The sequence below is a fragment of the Ambystoma mexicanum genome, chromosome 4q, assembly GCF_040938575.1.
Source record: "Ambystoma mexicanum isolate Mex_15411 chromosome 4q, UKY_AmexF1_1, whole genome shotgun sequence".
Lineage (NCBI taxonomy): Eukaryota > Metazoa > Chordata > Amphibia > Caudata > Ambystomatidae > Ambystoma > Ambystoma mexicanum.
In genome coordinates, this window is record NC_090928.1 from 781187459 (window position 1) to 781202844 (window position 15386).

The window sequence follows — 15386 nt, forward strand, 5'->3', positions numbered from 1 at the left end:
ACTAGACCTTTAACAACCTAGGAAATTCAGGTGAATAGATTTCAACACGGCTGGTTTTGATACAGAAAGGGTTTGCCTCTTGGCTTGGCTTGTTCTTCTAGTCAGCACAATAACTTCGACATTTACAGAATACTTGTTGTTAGAAGGTTCACTCTTCAAAGGAGAAACAGATTCAGGTATTCGCAACCACTGTTTAAGAAACATCTTGAACCCTAAAGAACCGTAAGTAATTGTGTTCCCACTTATTAGCACAGAGATATTCTATAACTCCTTTCAGGAACTACATTTGTTCATACACGACCTCTCTTTGATGCAATAAGTTCTTATAATAATTTATGAAAATCAGCGTTAGGGTTTCCGAATGATTTGAAAAGTGGTCCCCCTTTTAATTGGAGACATGCAACTATTCTGGTAACATTAAACAGTTTAACAATGGGAAATGAAAAGCTTTTCTTTATACGCGAGCATTAGAGCTGGTAATTGTTACCGGAAGGTTTTCCAGGGTGAACCTGAACATGGACCTTCACGCACCAGCTCCAGGAACACTGCAGTTGTGGGCTGCTTCCACTTCCAGAAGACTTCTTCTACTACCAACAATTTTGGGCACACTTGAACCCACACCCCTATGCAGCATGGTACTTCCGGTTAGGCCTTATCAACAGTGAGTCTCCTTAACTCCTCTGCCTCGGGTTGCTTCTTGGCATGGGCATCGGGCTGCAGCCACTAGGCGCACCTGGGAAGACCTTCAATCTCAGCATGTCACTCAATGCATCCACAGCAAGGCAGGGTTTGTGACCACAGGACTCTCTCAGAACTTGCATGTCAAATTTGCTTTCCTCAAGTCCCGGCGTCCCTTAAGTGATCACACTTCCTCTTGAACTGCCAGCCTTGTGCTATTCTGCTTCTACTACTACTGCCAGCCTTCCAGCTCCTGCTCCAGCTCTTTCTTTCTTTCCCCTCCTGCTGCAGCCTTATATGCCTATCAGGTGGGCCAATTGAGTTCAGGAGCAGGCCCTCAATGTTAATTGCCTGACCTTTGCAAAGGCTGTTGGGCTTACTTGCCTGTCCTCCACTTCTACATGCCTCTTCAGTCCTCTTTTTCATGTTAGTCCAAATGGAATTCTGGGACATGTAGTTTACCTTAGTGAAACTAGGTTTTTCTACTTCTAGTATAGTGTTACAGGTAGATTTATGTCCCTTAGTCATTTTAACAGAGGAGCTATAGGCTTTAACATTATTAGAAGAAGGTGGTGTAGAAAAGGCAGTAGTTCTGCTGCTTCTTGTAATGTACCTTTGGTATTAAGGAGGGTATTTGATTTTGGGGATACAAAAATATTTGTTCTTTTGGTTTGGATGTTACAACCTTAGGTTTTACCACCTTAGTTTTAACAGTAGATTGAGAAATATAAAAATGACCGTATGCCATAAGCTATTATTGTATAGTGTTAAGAATATCCCCTTCAGAGGAAAAATATGGTGTCTCATCCCACAGAATCTCCTCACTACCCTGGGCCTATCTCCACCCAGGTGATCCTCCCGCAGGTTGGGATCAGGAAGCGTCTGCCCTCCACTGGTCACCTGCGAGGAGATTTTAGGCAGGTTCTTAGTGAGGGATCCACAGGATTCTTCACAGTCCACACAGTAATGTTGAGTGAATGTGTGAATTGAACTCCATGTAGCTGCTTCACAGATTGCCCTCAAAGGAACATATGTAATGAAGGCCAATGTGGCATCTGTACTACGTGTAGAGCGTGCACCAGGTGTAAATGGTAGTTGGACAACCTGTAACATTGCTTTAGATGCATTTTACGATCCATTTAGAAATGGCTGCTTTGTGACAGGGTCCCCCTTCTCTCTAGTTAGCTAGGGAAACACTCTAGTTAGCTAGGGAAACAAAGAATTGGTCTGGTTTCCTGATTGGCTTTGTTTTGTAGAGGTAGTACACGACAGCTCTCCTAACATCTATTGTATTGAGGGCTCCCGCATCAGAGAGTTGCGGGTCCAAAAAGAACGCTGGCAGTTCAATAGATTGGTTGACATGGAATTTGGAAATTAACTTTGGTGCTAAACGTGAGTGCATTCTTAAGACCACTTTGTTTTTATGTATTGTGACGAAAGTTTCTGTAATGGACAATGCCTGGAGCTCACTTACCCTTCTTATTGAAGTGATAGCTATAAGAAACTTGCGAGTGAGATTAACTTGCGGGTGAGATCTTTGAGTCTTGCCTTATGCATAGTGTGTCGGATGAGAAGGACGACGCAGTAAAGACATTTTACTCTGAGGTTTCGTTAAAGTGAAATAAGGTCCATCTTTCCCTATGACTTTGGGGTGTTCCCTACCTATTTTACTAAGGTGCTCGTCAATCAGTGTAAAATGTCCAAAACAGGTCCATCCACTGTGCAAATCGTATCTGATCCAGCCACTAATATAACAGACCAGGAGAATGACTCCCTTTTCCTGGTTACTGTGTTCTTCACAGGGATTCCATTTTGATTCTTCGATTCCACTCAGTATACCAAATGCAAAAAGTCTTTTGTTATCTTTTTAGTTAAATTCTGTAGCTCCCTTAGGGGACTGGTAGTTTCCTTATTCTCTTTCTCTCTAATTATCTTATTTCGATTCAGGTTTGTTGTCCCGCTCTCTTGTCGGGTTCTCTGTCCTCTTGTATATTGTCTCCTCTCGTATACTCTGAATACTCCATTTCCAATTCTAATTCACCCTTTCCCAGAGTGCCATTTCATGTATTAGGTTTATCTTCTTGCCGTCAGAAGACTGTATTGTTTGTTTGTTCATTTCTAATGCGCACCAGACCCGGGGGTATCAAGGCGCAGCAGTTAAAAAAAATGCGAGGCTTACAAGTTACAGGTTATGAGCGGAACATATACAGCAGGTCTGTGTCAAGAAGTACTTTGAGGGAATATACAGATACATTACAGAGGTGTAGGCAGCACAGCGGTCAAGCCTACAGGTCAGTGGATTTGAGCAGGTTAATGTAGTTGCGTCTAAAATTCAGGTATGGTTGATCTTCTCTAAGAGGGTGTGGCAGAGAATTCCAAAGTTGGGCTGCTTTAACGGGAAAACTACTGCCACCTGCCTTAGCAAGCTTGAATCTGGGGATGGTGAGGCAGTTGGCGTTGCTAAGTCTCATAGGTCTGGTGGATGTTCTCCTATGGAGTCTATCCGTGAGGTAGCTGGGGGCAGCATTGTTTAGTGCTTTGTGAGTGAGGGATGCAGTTTTTAGTAGGATTTTATTGTGGGTCGAGAGCCAATTATTTTGGCGCCTAGTCGCTGAGATATGTGATCTTCTGGTCACACCAAGTGCAGCTTTTATGGCGTTGTTTTGGAGGATTTGTATCCTCTGAATGATTGATTTATTGGCGCCGATGTAAAGGACATTGCAATAATCTAGCCTGGAAAGTAGTAGGGCTCTGGCCAGGATCATGCAGTTGTCATTCGACAGAAAGAGTTTTCCGGTCCTAATGAGCTTACAAGTGTAGGCGGTGGCGGAGGCCATTGATGTCACTTGTTTGTCGAAGGAGAGGGTGGAGCCAAGGTAGAAGCCAAGGGTCTTTACCTCCTTTGCCACCTTGATGAGGTTCCTATCAATTGTGAAGGATAAGTACTCCTGGCCTAGTTTCTTAAGGTTGGTGCCCAGGATGATGAGCTCGGTCTTGTCATCATTCAGGCATAGACCGTGGGTCGCCATTGATGCCTGGATGATGAGATACACTCTATTCACCAAGGCCAAATCCTTGTGGTAATCCCTGGAAAGTGGGAGGAGAATCTGAGTATCATCTGCATAGTTAGTGTAGGTGAAACCCAGAAGGTCCAAGTCATCAAACAGGGGCTTAGTGAATATATTGTATAATGTAGGGGACACACAAGAGCCCTGGGGGACACCACACGTGATAGGAATAGGGTCAGTAGCTGCTGAAGGGGAGAAGACCCTCATGGTTCTATCTCTCAGGAAAGATTCTATCCAGCTAATGGCCTCTTTGGAAAAGTAGGACGCAGAGTCTAATTCGGCAGAAAGTTCTTGCAGTAGGAGGAGAGCGGTTTTCCCTTTGTCTCTTAGCTCATCAACCTGTGTTTTCAAGTCGATGAGGGCGGTTTCTGTTTCATGTAGGGGGTGGAAGCCCGATTGTCTTGCTCCCAAGAGTTTATAAAGTTCCAAATATTTCTGAATCGGAGTATAAGCAACCTTATCAAGTATTTTGAGCAGGGAGGGTACCGTCGTGATGGGACAGTAGTTGGTAGGAATTAGCGGATACAGGGTTTGCTTCTTTAACAGTGGGAGCACCCAGGATTGCTTCAGGTTAGTGGGGATGATGCCAGATGCAAAAGAGGCATTGATAAGTTTGGATATAAAAGGGGCAAGATCTCTTGCAGCATCTTTTCTAATCTGTGCTGGGCATAGGTTGCCCTGGCAGTTGGAAGGCTTAGGTGAGAAAATTACCTTTTTTACCTCAAGTATAGATGTTTTAGTGAAAGTGAATCTGGCGGGAAAGTCAGATAATGTTTCACTAGGGGGAGGTCTAAATTGTTCAGTTGGGATTACGGGTTAAGGGAGATTTTGTTGGCTACTTTGTTGGAGAGTGCCTGTTGAATATCTGAGCACCATGTTTTATTCTTGATGCATATATCAGGTGCGGGGATAGGAGACTAATTCTTTAATATGGTCAATAATTCCTTCATACTGGAGTTGTTGTTAGAGATACGTTCATTGTAGGAGTTACGTTTAGCCAGGCAGATTTCCTTTTTATATTGGGACGAGATTTTAGTTAGTTTGGATTTGTTGGCTTCTGAAGGGAGTAATCTCCAGACGGTTTCACAGCTCCTCTTTAGGAGTCGTAGGTCCCTTAGCTGTGGTGTGAACCACTTGTTTAGGTGGGATTTGGGCTTGCTAGGTCGGAGTTTAAGGGAGGCAATATTGTCGAGTACAGTTAGCATAATTTTATTGTACTCATTGATCAATGAGCCTGGATCCAGGTTGTCAGCCAATGAGTTGAGGGTCGGGAGGATGGCAGGGATCACTTGTCCGCTGTGATGTTCTTTTTATTCCTTGTTAAACAAGGTGGGGCAACTGGTGGGACCAGCGGGAGTGGTCTAGTAGTAGACCGTGTGAAAGACATGGGTGTCTGTAGATTAGGTGAATAGTGAGGGTCTGTGAGTTAATTAGAGGGCGTTTAACAGTGAGGACTTTGCAGGGTTGCATGATTTGGGGGGGGGAGCAGGTCTCAGAGAGGCATGTGTTGGATATAATGGCAATACCTCTGCCTCGTATTTTATCTCTGTCCTGTCTAAGTATTGTATAGCCATCTGGGACAGCTAGCGAGAGCAGTGGTCCTTTCGCATCATGTAAGCATGATTCAGAGATGGCAAGGAAATCCACGTTATCTGCCAATATCAGGTCAGAGATGTCCATCGCATGGGCAACCAAGGACCTAGCATTTATAAGAGCTCCTTTAAGTGGGTGGGCCTCAGTTGTGGCTATGGCAGGGATAGGAATAGTCAGTATTGAGTCCGCGATCTTAGGTTTATGCATAGTGTGATGCTTAGTGGTGGCATACGAGAGAGGCTGGATAGTGACGTGGTTGGCATTGTTAAACTTCTTACTGGTATGGAGGTTCATTTTCTTGTTTGTCGAGGGCAGTGGGACACATGCACTAGTTTGAGGACCCAACTCACAGTGTGACAGTGTAAGACTGTAATGAAGGTTTTGGCAGTTGGTCTGGTGAGGAGTCAGTAATGAGAGCCGGACACAAGGTTGTCATGTTTTTGTCAAAGATATTTATTAAATGAAAATGGGTTGGAAAAATGCCTCTCTGACCCTATGCTAAAGAGGAATTTTCCTACCTATAAACCAAAACTAAGGAGTCTGCCTGCGTCAGGATGTCAATACCTGAAAAGCCGTTCTTGTGTCAAAAAACATCCTGACCTTCACACTACAAACAAAACAAATGTGTACGGAAATATCTTCAACTTGATACTGGCAAAAAGTGTTCACAAATGAAGAAAGAATAGTTCCAACAAAAATGTTCTCTAAGGTAGAGGCCCTTGGATCCAGTGGGTGGACCTCTTCCCCTGGATTCTTAAGTAGGATGGCAATAGTCTAATTTATTAACAGTCCCTTTGTCTCTTGCCTTGATTCACAAGGTTCCTGTTTAGACAACACATTCTGTAACTGTCTATTTAACACAACGTTCTCTGTGGTTCAGAAAACTCTGTCTTTCTTTAACATTCCTACAGGCTTTGCAAATTGCCTGGCATACTCCCCTGCCAGATTTCTTTGTGCAATGCCGACTGCCTGGTGTACTCTCCTGCCAGGACTTCTTATGTATTTCAATAGCCTGGTGTCTTGCTTTGTCAAGGCAGCTCATGCGTTTCACAGTTTCTCTGTATCACCAATACTGTATGGTATTGCTCTTGGCTTTGTATACATGTTGGCGTTAAGGTTTGCCCGAAGTTTGCCCCACATTTGCACTTCATGTATCCATAGCTCATTAGGGATTGTACTTTGCCTTTTTGACATTCAAACAATCTTCTCGTAGTATTAAGAAAGGTATTGCATTCAAATTCAAATTGCTGTTGGCGCAGTCGCCGAAACGCATCTGGATCCCCAATGGCTTTGGGTAGACTCTCCAGTCTTATCCAGGGTCTCCGATCCAGTTGGCGCTTCTGTGGCAGGTTGCTTTCACCCGCTTCCCGCTGGACTGTGCAGACGCTCTTCCGGCTTCCTCCGCGGCTCAGCGGTCACACGTCTTGACCTGCCGAGCACCCAGGACCTCTCTTTGTCACTCCCAGTCTCTCCACAGCACTTTGGTCTACGGCACAGCGTCCATCCCTCCAACGTGGCAGCCTTCTTTGCCCTGCCATACCAGTGTGTGTTCTCTGAATTAGTGAGCCTTGGGACAGGAGCCCACGTCTTCTCCTGCACTGCCTCTTCCAATAGTGCGCTAACATGTTTAAATGTCCCACGCACAGGTGCTCTGGAAGAACAACTAGACTGCATGTTGTGTTTCAAGCTCTTGGTACCTTGTTCAAACTCCTTCATCCTCCTCGTCTCAGTACTAGGGGGATTCTGGGAGTGGACGTCCACAGGAGTCATTGGACGCATGGTATTTCTCAGTGATTTTACATAAAGGTATTTGAGAACAAAAAGGTGTTGTGTTGGAGCTTTGTCTGTTTGTGTGATAGATGGGTGTTTGACCAGAAATAATATGAAGAAGAGCGTTCTTTACGACTAGCCAAAAGAGCGACTACAGTGGCCTGGAAGGCATAAGCCGGTCCGAGCACTGGAGATTGGCATAGGGCCATGAAGAGGTGGAGGTGGGTCAGGGCTGAAATGGATTTGGTGGACTTGGGTGCATTGGTGGAGGAGTGGACCTCACATTGTAGGACAAAGTGTGGGATGCCTTGCGCAGACGCTCGGATCTCAGACCACCTTAGATTTCCGATTGGATTACTGGGGCAGGTTTGATGTTCCTGACTGTGGGCAGGGTCTTGGTAATCAGCCTATGAGGAGTAGGGTGGCTAGTATAAGGGGATAAGGTAGGTTCTGTTAGTGGGGTGGTCGCATCTTGTTTTTTTTGTTGTTTTTGGACCTCTCCTGAACAATTGTGCCAACGCTTTATTTTATTTATTTATTTTATTGGTTATTTGTATAGTGCCTATACACAAGAAACAGTGTTTCAAAGTGCTTCAGGGGAGGTAAGAAGGGGTAATGAATCAAAGAACATTCTTACTAGGCCTTGAGGCTTTCAGAATGGGCAAGCGCAATAGGTGTTATAATGGTACAGATACGGAATGGCACAAACTGTAAAACAGAACACACAGACAGAAAATGAAACTATTGTTCTAGGCCTAATGACATTTCAGATAGTGTAAGTGCTGTGACATAGAATGCAGGGGGGGGGCAGGCAAGATAACGAGAAGTGGGTGCAGGTGCTGTGACTGACATACAAGGTGGAGAGAGGGAGAGTGGAGAGGAGAAGGGTAGGAGAGGACAGGATAGAAAGCATGAAGAGGGTAGTGAAAGGTGAGTAAGATCAAACATATGCAGTGCAAGATGGTAGGTGCCGAGATGTGGCCCACATGAGTTGTTAAAATCGCACACCAGGATTCGAATTTTCAAAAAAGTACAGAAATGCATTAGGGAGAGGGACGTAGTAAGCATAGGAGAGGCAGAATGGCATGGTCACGCCTAGGTGCAACAGCTGTGTGATTTTGTAAAGGTAAAAACAATGTCCAGGAAATGACTTACACATTCATGATGAGAGACAAATGTTCCAGAGGCACAGGTCCATGGGGCAACAGGCTGCATGCTGGCTAGCAATTCCATGGGCTGGGGGGGGGGTGGTGCTGCAGAGAATGAGATGGGGGGGGACCCTCCAAGCCCAGACAGGGGCCTTAGGAGAGGGCCTTTAGTTGGTGGGCCGGCACTCTTGCCTGCTAGCACACCGATTGACTACACGGACTACCTAAGAGCCAATCACAGAGGCTGGTGAAACGGGAAACCGAGACACTCTGGTGCCGGGAAAGGCTGCGGCCATGTTACACAAAGTAGCCTTTGCAGTTAAGTGCCCCACTGGACTATGGTGGTGGCAGGTCTGAAGTGGCAGCCGCACAGGCAACAATAAAAACACACAGACCGACACAAAAAGCCCTAATGGGCTGCTTAGGCTCCCAAATGCACTCACAGTAGGTACGCATGGGCAGTAACACTGCAATTTAGACAGAGCCCAGGCGGGCTTACCTAGTAAAAAAGATGTATTTTCAGTTGTGCCAGATCGTGGTTGTCCTGAAGGGTGAGTGTTTGCAGTGCAGCCAGGCCAAGGAAGGGAAAGTGAAAGAGGGAAGCTATGCTTGCAACCGATTCATACACGAGCTACTGTGAAGGCATCCTGATGGAAGACAGACAACAGATTCAAAGTTCAAATTAAAATGGTTTATTAACTTAAATGTCAGGATGGTTGAAGGCCTACCTTGCCCTCTGCCAAGGTGGGATTTCACTACATAAAGAAACTAAGGAAAGTAAGTCAGTAAGTTCAACTTAAAAGTCTGCCTGTGTCAAAAACAAACTTGTCCTCGCAACTAAAGCTAAACACTGTGTTGGGATGTCAGCAACAAAAGAAACGGTGTTCCAAATAAAGTTGTCAGCTTCTGCCAGCTGTGGGCTTAATTTCCAGCTCCCCTTACCCAAGTTCAAAACAGATCCACAAAGTATCTGGGTTCTCTTCCCCAGGAAGATAACACAGTTCCAAATAAGAGGCCTCGTGGTTCCCTTTCTCAATACAGCCACAAAGTTCATCAAGTCTCAGGTTTCTCTTCCCCAAGAGATAAACTTGTTCAACTTTCCAACTTGCACTTAAGTTCAGTCTCTTGATATTCAAAACCAGTTCCAGGTTAACTTTACATTCCTTATCATAGTTCTTGAAAGTTCATACAGATTGCTTTTTCCTGCTTCGCTTCAGGAATCTCTTTCATGCACGGTTATTTGCTCTCTATATCTCTATGTTTCTTTGGCTTTCTAGGCACAGTTGTCGGACCACACGGTCCACCCATTACAGGTCACGCAACCGGTCACCCTAGGCTTGCTTGCCCACACAAGTTCTTCTGTAACTGCCCTTGTGTTCTGGTTCACACTCACTTGGCTTTCTCCTTGCCAACCTTTTGGCTTTGCCACAACGTGATTTCCTCATTGCCAGTCTCTGGACTTTGTCACAATGAGGGTTTTTCATACATTTATTTTGTGGTGTTCTCTTCCCTTCAACACACTTTGCCACAATGCTCCATATAAGCTTTACATGGCAATTCATAAAACTCAGCTTTTAATATATTGCATGTGTATTTCACACAACTTTTCATCTGTTCATGAGTTCCATGCCCGTCAAAAGCTTTCTTTTAATTCAGTATTCAATAGTTCAAAGAGCTTTCCTTCTGCTCCGAATCGTAACCTTCATCACAACCCCTTTATTTCGGTCCACTGTATCTTACACAGCATCTTTCGTTCATTTGGCATTCACTTTTGCCACGCACCAGCCCCCAGGAGCGCACCTCTCCCTGGGGTCTCCTCCGGGCAGCCGTCTTCTCGTGCGTTGCTCTGGATACATGTTCCCGGTAGATTGCGAGCCCCACTCGCTGTTCACGCCTCTCTCTCCGTGGGTTGCCGGAAGCTCCGCTCGCTTCCCGCAAAAACTGCTGGCAACTTCCAGGTATTGGATTTCTTCCTCGGCCCGCAGCTGCAGCTCACACGGCTCCTCCAAGCCCCGGCGCCAGTCTCTTTCGGGATCTTGCCGGTGTCTCGATTTCCCGACAGGACCCTCCTCGGCCGCCTCGTACTCCGCAGGATGTCTCAGTCTTCAAGCCTGCACCACTCGGCCGGCCTTCTCCCCTGCTGGTCTGTCTCCTTCTGGTCTCGCCTCATTTTATACACCTGAAACCGTTTGACAGGTTGCAGGTGTGAGTCCTCAGGTACAATTGCCTGACCATAGTTAATGAAGTACTCGGGACATGCCTGATGTTTACACCAGTCTGCAGGCTTCTTCTTCATGTCCGTACTAGAGTGGTGAAATGACCGGTTAGTGTGCACTACTCTTAGTCGCCCCTTCCTCGTCCCAGTAATATATGGTATGAATGAGGTGAAATGAGGGAAAATGGTTTACAATATCCTATAAAGGCAGGAGGAGATTGGCTCTCACAAGGAAAAAGGGGATAACACATCTCGCCTGGAGATATCCTCTCTTCAACCCCAAAGGACCCTCCACCTAGGTGATCCTCCCTCGCTTCAACCCCCAGGGTCAGGATCTAAAAGCAATAGCCTTTCCCTGGCCACCAGAGCAGAGGACCCAAGGGGAGTAGGTGTGAGGATACCCTCAGGTTTCTCACACTACTTGTACGTACCCATTTGATTTGTCTATGGAAAATGATAAAGGGTTTTAAAATAAAAACACAAGGTTTTCAGATTATTAACACTATATTCCTCTAAGGACTTTGTGCTGAGAATCTGGCTTCCAACCTGGATGGAGTCTTATACAACAGCTGGAACCTTAGAATCTTTTAATGAACCTGCCACTGTTCGTGAGATGTGCAGGGTGATTAGCAACCTTCCTATCTTGAAAGTCCCAGGTCCTGATGGCCTTTTCTCAGAATTTTACAAGGAGATTGCGACGTTACTTGCTCCCAACATCCAGCATGCCTTAATCATCCTTTTACATAAACCCTTGAAGGATCCTCTATCTGGTAGTGTGTACAGGTCGCCTTCTCCAATTACTACCAACAACAAATCATTTTACAAAATCATAGTTGACTGCCTACTATGCTATAGGTCCTTAATGGTGCACCAGGATCAATTGGAATTCATTCAGAGTAGATTCATGAACCTCATCCTTGTTCTTGTCTTTGTAGTCCTTACTCAGTTGAACCCTCATACAAAAGCAGTTGCTGCCTGTCCGAATGCCAAGAAGGCTTATGACTGTCTCGTGGGCCAACTTATTTGCAGTTTTCAGGAGAATGGCATGCCTTGATGTGGTCTGTCTCTACTAAAAGCCCAAGGCGCTGGCAAGTGCAGTAGGGGGACAGTCTGAAAGCTACCCTCTTTGGCATGATGCCCCCACATCCGCTCCTCTTTGCCGAAGCTATGCATAATCGGATTTCATGAATTAGGGAGCACCAGGACTTTAGGGCACTGGCTCTGTGTGCTCATCTAGCCTTCATCTTCTTATATGCTGACAATGTTGTTTGTTAAAATTCCCAGCTTCAAACTCACTCTTATCATCCAGGAAGTTGTCCAATGTGGCTGCATCTCCAGTCCTAATATATATTAATGTACATTACAAAATCTGGCCTTTTCCTCGACAGGTGAGACAACTGTACAGCCTTTGTTGGATCCTTTAGATGCCCCCGGAATTAGTTCTGGATTTGTTGCAGTGGTTCTCAACTTGTTGAGATTAATAATAGCGAGAATCTTCGAAGCCTTGAATCTAAAATTAAGTGGTGGATGGTTCTCTCACTCTCCACATATGGTAGAATTTCTGTATCCAAAATCATTTTTCCCATGCGCTTACTAGGATTTGATAAATCATTTATAATGCGCCTGTACACAAGTGTTTCTAGGCGCGAGAAGACAAGGGAGGGAAGACAGAGGGAGGACAAGACAAACTATCTTACTAGGCCTTGTGTCATTCAGATCGTGCAAGTGTGAGGGGAAAGGGAGGGGGTTGTGCAAGGGAGAGGAAAGAGAAAAACAGGGCAGCAATGCTCGGAGAAACTACAGCCAGGGCAGCGTGGCTCTGGTTAGTGCAAGGAGAACAAGGCACTGTAGGGTTACAGTTACAGCCCCTAGGTTTGTGGTAGGCCCGGAGGCAGTGCAAGGGTGACTGATCAAGAAAGAGCCTGGTACCCAGTGAGACTCTGAGGGTAGCCAAGCAACCAGTCGGTACAGCAGACAGGTAGGTCAGCAGGGAGAGAGAGAAAGCAGAGGAGGTGAGAAAGTTTTGAGCTGCTTCCGGAACTTCAGGTGGTCCAGCTCAAGTTTGAGAGGGACAGGGAGGCCATTCCAGAGGTAGGCACATGCAGAGGAGAGAAATCTCCCCACCACCCTCTGCCTGGAGAAGCGTATGACCCTTAGAGATTTGGAGGTAGCTGAGCGAAGGGCTCAAGAAGGAAGGTATTTTGGGAGAGAGCATTGGATGTAGTGCATGCCATGGCCCCAGAAAGCCTTGTGGACAACGCAAAGGGTCTTGAACTTGATCCTTGCAGCCACCGGGAACCAGTGGAGAGATTTCATGGCAGGAGAGATGCAGTCTCTGGGCTTTAGGCCAAGGATAAATCTTGCAGTCCTGATCTGGATTAGTTGCGGAGAATAGAGGAAGGCAGATTGAGAAAGTGACTGTTGCAGTATTCCAGCCTAGAGAGAACCAGGGCTCTGGAGACAATGAGCTTGTGGGGGAAAGTGAGAAAGGGAAGAGTCCATTTGAGGATGTGCAGCTGGTAGTGGGACTGCTTGGCGTCGTCCCATATGTGAGGAAAGAGTGGAGTCGAAGAAGATAACAAGGTTTCTTGCCTCGCAGGAAGGCAAAGGAAGAGGGCCAAAGGTGCACGGCCAGAGTGAGAGAGAGGGAAAGCAGGGGCCGGGGTCCCAATGAGAAGAATCTCTGTGTTACTGACATTAAGGCAGAGATCGTTGAAGGCGCACCAATCCTGAATCGCGGATAGACAGTCAGGAATGAGCGAGAGAGAAGAGGAGGCCAAGGGGAGCCTGAATGAAAGCGGAGTGTCATCCGCTTAACACTGAAAGATAGAGGAAAAGGTAGAGATCAGGTGGGTCAAAGGGGCCCAAGTAGAGGTTAAAAAACCCAGGTGAGAGGATTGAGTCCGGGGAACGCCACAGGTAGAGAGGGAGGTGGCAGAAAGAAAGGGACCAAGTTGGACCTGAGAGGTGCGGTCCAAGAGGAAGGAGGTCAGCCACTCCAGGTCCTGATCCGTGATGCCCAAGTTCTCACGGAATCCATTGATCAGGATGGCATGGTTGACCATGTCAAAAGCAGAGGAAAGATCAAGGAGGATGAGAACAGAAGGAATGCAGGAATCAATGTTAGAGACCAGATCTTCACAGGTGCTCAGGAGAGCAGTTTCCGTGCCTCTGGCAGCTTTGAAGACAGACTGATGGCCACGGAGACAGCCAACAAATTAATTGTTGAGGGTAATCTGGGAGATGGCCAGCATTTCCAAGAGTTTGCCCAGGAAAGGGGTGATGGAAATTGAGCGATAGTTTGCCGGTCAGGTAGGATCGGTAGATGGTTTATTGAGGAGGGGGTGCACAAAGGAGTGCTTAAGGGGAGACAGGAATGTTCCAGTGGCGAAAGAGTCATTACAGAAAATCGGCCAAGGCTGGAGCGAGGGTGTCAATATGGTCCTTGATGGTTCTAGAGGAGAAGGGGAGCACCTGTTTGGACGACTCATAGATCGGACTTGTCTAGAAACCTCATCAGGTGTTGTCAGAGAGAAAGAGGAGAAAGGAGTAGGAGAGAGGAAGAGGGAGAGGGCAGCATGTCCTGAGTTTCAGCAGAGAAGTCAGAGGCCAGAGCCGTACAGAGGGTCTGGGAAGGAACAGGAGAGATAGAGACTGGAACAGGATTGGCCAGTTCCTTGCAGATTTTCAAGAGTTTGGAAGTGTTGTTAGAAAACGTAGAGAGGCGGGCTTAAATGTGTGCTCTTGGACTCCGTCTGGTGCTCGAACAGTGACCTGGCGAAGAGAAGCGAGAACTGCAAGCATGTGGCTGGGAAGCCAAGCTGGAGTTGCAAGGTGTGGGTCGCTCTTTGTTGCATTGTGACCTAGGTCCTGCAGTGTGCCTCCCGAGTGGTGTTTGTGACCATCTTGTTGGACATACCCCGGGATACGTCTGGTACATGAGAGCAGGCAGTCTTTGCTTTTCATAGGTGTTTGGCCTTCGGGTGAGTTGGGATTTTGATCACCAGAATGGTTTAAATTTTAGGAGTGACCTTCTCTCTGCTTTGAGAGTGGAAGGCTTGTTACATAGGTTTTCATGTTGTCTGAGCTTCACTTTGACTTATTTATGGATCACCATTGCATTTTCTACTCTGTATTGGTTTTCATCTGTCATTTTTCTTTCTATTCTATATCCGTTTTTTCATCAGATCATGATTTTTACCCACTCATTAATGTTTGTGAAGCACATCGGTGTAAGGCGCTATAGAAAATAAAATACACATACACTGGGCTCATCTCCTTGTGGGCCCTAAATACCAAATGGATCAAGTGAAGGCACCAATATATCACCTGAGGTACCTAGTAGGATATCTGTACTTGGATGCAGAGTAGTGGTGTATATGGATACCAAACATAGCTGAAGAGTGAAAAGTGCAAAACTCATCTCCCATGGGTTATGAACAGATGGCGCCAATTCCTGAAAATGCATCCATGGGTAAGCTCTGCCCACCTGACCTTGGTCATGGTACATTCCAGCCCATACTCATGCTGGATTAGTCCAGGTTTCCTGAAGCAGATGATGGCATTAACATTGTATTCAGTTCACTGGGAAATGTTTCAGTCACTGATCCTGTTGATATTCCCAAAAGGCAATGGGACAAGACATTATATTTTAATTTCCTTCATTTTCCTGTCTGTCAGAAAGAACAGTTATACAGTTTCAAACGTACACTACATGCGTTATATCATACTGCACACAACCACTGGTAACACTGTTCCAAGGGTTTGTCAGCATACATTTGTTTTACATTAATCTTAACTATGATGTGCATAAATATTTTGTTTAATGGATGGATGGATTCACTGTGGGGTCCCTCTAGCACAGCTACTATCATTTTTTAATGTTCTCTATACATAGGGTCAGTGAACCTACGA

General features: G+C 46.0%; 1 protein-coding gene across 6 annotated transcripts in view; it reads right to left on the bottom strand.

Moving 5' to 3' along the window:
- Positions 1 to 15386, bottom strand: part of KIF16B (kinesin family member 16B) — a 3050718-nt gene that overhangs the window by 2814471 nt on the left and 220861 nt on the right. The gene's annotated exons all lie outside the window — the stretch shown is intronic.